The sequence below is a fragment of the Schistocerca serialis genome, chromosome 6, assembly GCF_023864345.2.
Source record: "Schistocerca serialis cubense isolate TAMUIC-IGC-003099 chromosome 6, iqSchSeri2.2, whole genome shotgun sequence".
NCBI classification, from domain to species: Eukaryota; Metazoa; Arthropoda; class Insecta; order Orthoptera; family Acrididae; genus Schistocerca; species Schistocerca serialis.
In genome coordinates, this window is record NC_064643.1 from 627,677,779 (window position 1) to 627,685,583 (window position 7,805).

Here is a 7,805-nt window from a genome sequence, read left to right on the forward strand (position 1 = left end):
TAGAAGGTTTGTTTGAATGATAACAATGCAAGTCTTTTGTGGTGCGTCTACATGTCTTACACGTAATTTATTGCAGAATTTAAGACAACGGGTGTGTGTTATCGGTAGCAATATCTTCCAAATCGGCACGCATAAATACGACGGGGGCTCATACCTCGGGTTCTATTGGTGACGGAAAGGTAGGGTCAAGCGTTCTGAATAGCCCTTGAGCTAAGGACCATTTGTACGCCCAACAGAAGGAGCGTCTTACTGTAACTATCCTACAGTACAGAATCAAAGTTTGGATATTGAGCACTTCCTTCAGGAGAAACTCCGCCTGAACAGGCCATGAAGACCTAACGGTACCGACCAGCCGCCGTGTCATCCTCAGCCCGCAGGCGTCACGGGGTGCGGATATGGAGGGGCATGCGGTGAGCACAACGCTCTCCCTGCCGTATGTCAGTTTACGAGACCGGAGCCGCTACTTCTCGATCAAGTAGCTCCTCAGTTTGCCTCACAAGGGCAGAGTGCACCCCGCTTGCCAACAGCGCTCGGCAGACCGGATGGTCACCCATCCAAGTGGTAGCCCAGGCCGCTAGCGCTTAACTTCGGTGTTCTGACGGGAACCGGTGTTACCACTGCGGCAAGGCCGTTGGCTTCCTCCAGGAGAAGGAGGTTATTAGAGACGGAGCACAAGCTCGGGTTAATGAAGGATGTGGAAGGGAATCGGCCCTACCCGTTCAAAGAAACCATCCCGGCATTTGCCTGAAGCGATTTAGGGAAATCACAGAAAACCCAAATCAGGATGGCCGGACGAGGGTTTGAACCGTCCTCCTCCCGAATAAGAGTCCAATGTACTAAGTACTGCGTCACCTCGCTTGGTGCACTTCCTCCGGCTTAGGCAGACGGAAGAAATCTGTTGATTCTTTTTGCATTAGATGTGGCCTAGGGTGCGCCTTAATGGTCTTATGGATGCATCATTTAGTTCATGAGCGTTTCCTGAGAAAACCAGAGAAAAGTGAAACATCCTGCCAGATTAAAACTGTGTGCCGGACCGAGACTCCAACTTGGGACCTTTGCCTTTCGCCGGCAAGTGCTCTACCAACTGAGCTACCCAAGCACTACTCATGTCCCGTGCCCGCAGCTTTACTTCCGCCAGTACCTCGTCTCCTACCTTCCAAACTTTACAGAATTCTCCTGCGAACCTTACAGAACTAGCACTCCTGAACGAAAGGATGTTGCGGAGACATGGCTTAGCCACAGCTTGGGGGGATGTTTCCAGAATGAGATTTTCACTCTGCAGCGGAGTGTGCGCTGATGTGAAACTTCCTGGTAGATTAAAACTGTGTGCCGGACTCGGCCAGAAAAAAGTGTTTTCACCACTTTTTCGCTCAGCAGCTGGTATCTAAATAACTAATCGCAGGAAGTTGCTCACATTTTAACGGTATATTTTCTAGGCATATATCTAGAAGTGTCATCTTCTGCATTTCTAAAACACTGTTTCTGGGTATTAAAACTGAGCCGTGGATTCCAAGACGCTGTTCACAGCAAATGGCTGTAATTTTTACGGTGTATTCGTAAGAGTCCGATCTCGAACAACTCCAAAAATTTTCTAGATACCTTTATTCGTTTTCGAGATACAGAGGTTCAAAGTTACCCTTTTTGTGCACGTAAAATCCGGTGTGAGACGAAAACATAGTTTATAAAATGACTTAGACGGAGAAATATCCTAAAGTGTCTCCGTTATCATCAGAAGAGTTCTGGGAACCCCGTGTTGTAGTTCTGAAGCATATGCAATATTTTTGTGCATGTAAAGTCCGATGCGTGGTATGAAATTGATTTTGCGGTATTTCATTTTCACATAAGTAAACTATCAACACTTTGTATACCCATTAGTCCTTTTCATACGAGTTACATGTCCTACTGTAGCAGGGAAAAGAAGGAAACCAGTGGAAGAAATGCTCCTATCGAACCACCAGAAAGGCGAATATGCTCCTGTTTAGTTAAAAGACTCTGACTGAAAAGTTGGGAACCAGATACCTCATTCTACCTCACTCAGCACCCTTACAAATTTCCCCAAAAATTTTGTCGTGCGAACATACTCGCGTTTTTTTATTCTGAGAGAGAAGGAGAGAACGGCAGTGGGGAAGAAACGGAAAAATAATAAATTCTGGACCGTAGTACAGTGGTTGCGGTGTAGAAAGAGCGAAAGAGAAAACGGTAGTGTGATAGAAAGGGAGGGGCAGAGTGGCAGCGGAACGTAGCTGAGAGTGACAGAATAGTGGTAGGAAAAGAGTGAAGGAGACAGTACAAGATGGGAGGAATAAAGAGAAGTATAAAGTGGAAATGGATGAGAGCTAGAGATAATGAAAGACAGAGTTTGTGACAATGACAACGAGGAAGAGAAAAATAGTGACAGTGAGAAGAGACAGCATCAGTGGGAATGAATGAATGAGATAGTAGCAGTAAGAGAGAGCAAGTGGAAGACAGGGAGACGAGACAGTAGTAGCAGGACAAAACGAAGGAGACGGTGCATGTGAGACAGGAGACAGTGACGGTTAATGAAATTCATAGAGTTGAAGACAACGAGTTGGTCTGAATGAGTGAGTGACAGTTGACAAATGGGAGTGGGTGCGTATGAGTGACTTACAGCAATGGGCCAGTGGGTGTGAGATAGTTATAAGTAGCGGATTTTGTGACAGCGAGAGGTGAGCTGCATGTTAAAAAGAGCGCGAATATTTTCGCATGACTAAATTTTTAAAGATGCTGAGGAAAGTAATATGCGACAGCTGGTACCACGCTTTTCAGACTGGGTCTTTTAATTAAACTGGATCAAAATGGTTGGATGTGGGGTCCGCCAGTTATGCAAAACACCGTTTTTCTCAGTACCCAAACTTGTTTCGGCACCACAGTGCCATCATCAGTGGGTTTTCGTTTTTATTTATTCTACTGATGATGGCACAGTGGTGCCGAAACATATTTGGGTACTGAGAAAAACGGTGTTTTGCATAACTGGCGGACCTCACATCCAACAATTTTAACTGCAAATACGGCCAATACAAGGAGCTGAAAATCAAAATGATGGATAAACTGGATCATATTTGCAGTTTTTTGTGCTCTGATAGGAGCATTTTTCCACTGGTAGCCTTATATTCGTATTCACTTACCGCGCCATGTTGACTGAAGCAGGCAGACGTAGATAATACTCATGTGACAGTCAACTGATAGGCTTGTGTGGTTTTGTTGCGAAAGTGATTCAAATTTATATGCGACAACAGCACGTGAACAGTGCAGCCATGAAAGAGCACAGTTTTCAGAACCGTGTTATCTTAATTGACACTACAGCACCCGTTCCCTCGGTATCGAACATTACATTGCACTGAAACATTTCAGCATATCTACAAACGACAGGGCCACAGAGGAAGAGGCAGCCAGTGATGAAGCTTTATCACTGTCGTACAACAAACTTATTATCACCTACCAAACCGCAGAGTGAAGCCATACTATTATTATTAAAGCAGCCGAGTCGTTTAAAACCGACACTGGAACCACATTCCACCGAGTGGCGAGCCGTAGCGTCGGCTTCGCCGGCAGATGGCAGCCGCGCTTCGTTACTCCCCGTCAGGGTCGGCCGAACTCACGCTTTATCGGCCGCGACCATCGCCGCAACCGATGAGCGATCAAGGATGTGACGTCACCGACACACAGTGCCACATCACGATAGCGGGTGACGTCATTAGGACAACCGGTCGAGCTGTCTGCAGCGCCGGGGAGCGAACTAACCTGCTTATCGCTGGCAGAATGCAGCTTGTAGCGACCGCCAATGAAAGTTGTGACTGCAGGAAAGGAGTGTCTCGAGGAAAGCAGTTGCAGCTGTGGCAGTAAATGAATGAAATGAGTATCTGGGAGTACGAATTAGGAGTGATTTAAAATGGAATGATCATATAAAGTTGATCGTCGGTAAAGCAGATGCCAGACTGGAAGAGTCCTAAGAAAATGCAATCCGAAAATAAACGAAGTAGGTTACAGTACCCTTGTTCGCCCACTGGTTGAATACTGCTCAGCAGTGTGGGATCCGTACCAGATGGGGTTGATAGAAGAGATAGGGAAGATCCAACGGAGAGTAGCGCGCTTCGTTACAGGATCATTTAGTAATCGCGAAAGCATTAGGGAGATGATAGATAAACTCCGGTGGAAGACTCTGTAGGAGAGACGCTCAGTAGCTCGGTACGGGCTTTTGTTGAAGTTTCGAGAACATACCTTCACCGAGGAGTCAAGCAGTATATAGCTCCCTCCTACGTATATCTCGCGAAGAGACCATGAGGAAAAAATCAGAGAGATTAGAGCCGACATAGAGGCATACCGACAATCCTTCTTTCCACGAACAATACGAGACTGGAATAGAAGGGAGAACCGATAGAGGTACTCAAGGTACCCTCCGCCACACACCGTCAGGTGGCTTGCGGAGTATGGATGTAGATAGATGTAGATCCTCATGCTGGGAAAACTGTACATGATATCGTATATAGGAAAACCGATGTCGTATGTGGGCAAATGGTCATACTTTAATAACATCAAGAATATCTTTTGATCCACAACTCACACAGCTACCTGTAGTTTTTACTCTTAATGGATAAGAAGTGGGTTTTTGAATCAAGAGCAAAGATGTAACAGGTAGCCTAATGAAGGAAAAGCGAAAAGTCACGCAGGACACAGACAATTGCCTACGGAATAGACGAGCAAGGAATTTTCCAGACCTTATCAAGTTATCAGTCGAACTGAGTTACAACTGGAAGAAAATTCTAGTCTACGCACTTTGGCGAGTTACGAAAAAGTACAGGTTTCAGTCTGTTCGATATTATAAAAGGCAGAAATCCCGACATCTAATTCTCTTCACAGTGTGTAGTGCAGTGACGGCGCGTGGAAATGTAGATGGTAATCCGTCCGTCAGACGAGTAGCCGTAACTCTTAGTGATCCTGTACTAGATCCACACGTGACAGAAGGACGGTCGAAGTTTCTAATTCCTATGCACCCATTCTGATTTAGGTGTTCCTTGATTTCCCTTTATCGCTTAACGAGAATCGAGGGAGAGCTCATTTTAGTGGCCCCAACCGATTTCTCTGGCTATCCCTGCCCACTTCAAGATGGTGTTCCGTCTCTAACCACATCGTCGTGGACATGATGTTAAGCCCCAATATTCCGTTCTTTCCCCACCATCTGGCTCCTCCATAAACAAAGCTGATTTATGATCATCGGTCCGCCTCGGTAGCTGGGCGGTCAGTGTGTCCGACATATGTACTGAAGACACTTATTAGTTTCTGGTACTACGTGCGAGAGGACTGGGATAGTTTGTATTCAACTCTGGAACGCAAACTGAGCACCCACATCAATGAGAAATAGCGGTTCCAAAGGCTGTAAAGTTGACAACGATTGGGAGAGCGCCGTGCTGACCCCTCATCCTCCCATACTGCATCCAAATGACGCCATTAGGCACAGGATGACACGGCGGTCGATCAGCATAGCATGGTCTCCAAGGCCGGGATGATGAGTCTGCATGTATGTATACGCTCAACAAGTACAGTGCTGTTAATGGGAAATACTTTTTTTTATAAAGAGAAGTGAATACTGTTACAGCTAAGCAGCTCTAAAACATCTTGTCGTTCAATATTAAGCAGTATTAACGCCTCACAATATCCTACCGAAACAGTAACGTCTTGATCATTTGGAAGGGTTGATAGAAAAACTACGTTTAATTCCGAGGTAATTCAGGAGAGAAAATGAATGTCGCTGCTAGGAAAGAAAGATTGAAGGAAGATTAAGGTTCCATTGACAAGCTCATTGGAGACGGTGCACATGCCATAATCAGGGAAGAATGCGGTAGTAAATCGGCCTTGTCCTTAAGTGCTTTACGAGATTTATGGAAACCTTAGAAATGACGATGATTTGAACCCAGTTCCTCCTGCGACCATTGTCTTAGCGACGGTCCCATCACTCTTGGTGGCTGTGCCTGAGTCATGTGAAATAAGCTGATGCTACAAATTTTAACTGAGGCCTAATCGTAGTAAACTATCTGAAGTTACAGAAAAGATATTGCGGTGTCATGTATCAGCCGAACTCAAGAGAATTGAGCTTGCAGAACGTGCTAAAGGCTGTTCTAAAGTGAAGATTGAAACAAACTCAGATGGAACGATTCCTTATTGCGATGGCGTGCCGAACAGTGCGAGTGACAAGAGGAGAGTGTAACCGCGCGTTGTTTAGAAGATACTAGGTGACAAATGGAAACGGAAACAGCAGGGCCTCACATTGGGCATTAGAAATTTACTAAAAAGGAAAAGAGATGGACGTGACCCCACGCTTGATACGAAAATATTGTAACTTCAGATTAATAAAACAGGGAATTTTTCGTTTGTTGTTATGTCCAAGTCACAAATACAAAACTCTAAAGGTTGATTTACTGGGCGCAGACGCAGCTTGGTAATTGACGATACCGTGGAAGAGGGTGGGGGGAAGTGGGGTAAGAATTAACCATTTCATCTCACGACATGGCAGAAATGGTGTGCGAAGGTGTGTGTGGCTGGCGTGATGTGACACGTTCGGCCCATCTCCAGACGAATCGTAGTGGTGTCTCGCGACCACTGATTGAGAGCCAGCAGCTATCATCTCCACATCTATACATTACTGTGACTTTGTGGGCGACGCTCAGAGGAGCTTAATGCATTTCTTCTTTCACATTTCCTACTCAACTGCATTCCAGGTAAAACCTCCAACTGGTAGTTGTGCTGGCCGGAGGAGCCACTCGCTGGGTCCCAATGCACATGCGGCGCCTTTTGTCTGCAGTAATTAGACTGCAGAGGAGGCGATAGACTTGGAAGTGGAGGTCAGACACTGGAGACATAGTCGGATTTCTAAATATTTAAATTCGGATCGAAAGAAAGACGATCTGATTCGGAAAGGGAAACGAGACTACAGTCATTGGGATGAACGCGGGAATCAGACACAAAGTCTGAAAACTGAGTGGAAAAAACTATCCAAAACAGCATGAGAATCATTTGGCGTGACTTCGCATGAAAATATCTCCAGTGCCACTCTCAGAATAATCACAAAACTAATCATTAAGTGTCTCTTCTCCTTCCCGGACTCTTGTCTACATCTACATCTACATCCATACTCCGCAAGCCACCTGACGTTGTGTGGCGGAGGATACCTTGAGTACCTCTATCGGTTCTCCCTTCCATTCCAGTCTCGTATTGTTCGTGGAAAGAAGGATTGTCGGTATGCCTCTGTGTGGGATCTAATCTCTCTGATTTTATCCTCATGGTCTCTTCGTGAGATATAGGAGGGAGCAATATACTGCTAGACTCCTCGCTGATGGTATGTTCTCGAAACTTCAACAAAAGCTCGTACCGAGCTACTGAGCGTCTCTCCTACAGAGTCTTCCACCGGAGTTTATCTATCATCTCCCTAACGCTTTCGCGATTACTAAATGATCCTATAACGAAGCGCGCTGCTCTCCGTTGGATCTTCTCTATCTCTTCTATCAACCCTATCTAGTACGGATCCCACACTGGTGAGCAGTATTCAAGCACTGGGCGAACAAGGGTACTGTAACTTACTTCCTTTGTTTTCGTAGTTCATTTCCTTAGGATTCTTCCAATGAATCTCAGTCTGTCATCTGATTTACCGACAATCAACTTTATATGATCATTCCATTTTAAACCACTCCTATTGCGTACTCCCAGATAATTTATGGAATTAACTACTTCCAACTGCTGACCTGCTATATTGTAGCTTTGATAAAGGATCTTTCTATGTATTCACAGCACAT

The 7,805-nt window shown here is 45.4% G+C and overlaps 1 pseudogene; it reads right to left on the reverse strand.

The window, feature by feature from the left end:
* Window positions 1-518: 518 nt before the first annotated feature.
* Window positions 519-636, reverse strand: LOC126485705 (5S ribosomal RNA; annotated as a pseudogene).
* Window positions 637-7,805: the final 7,169 nt, after the last annotated feature.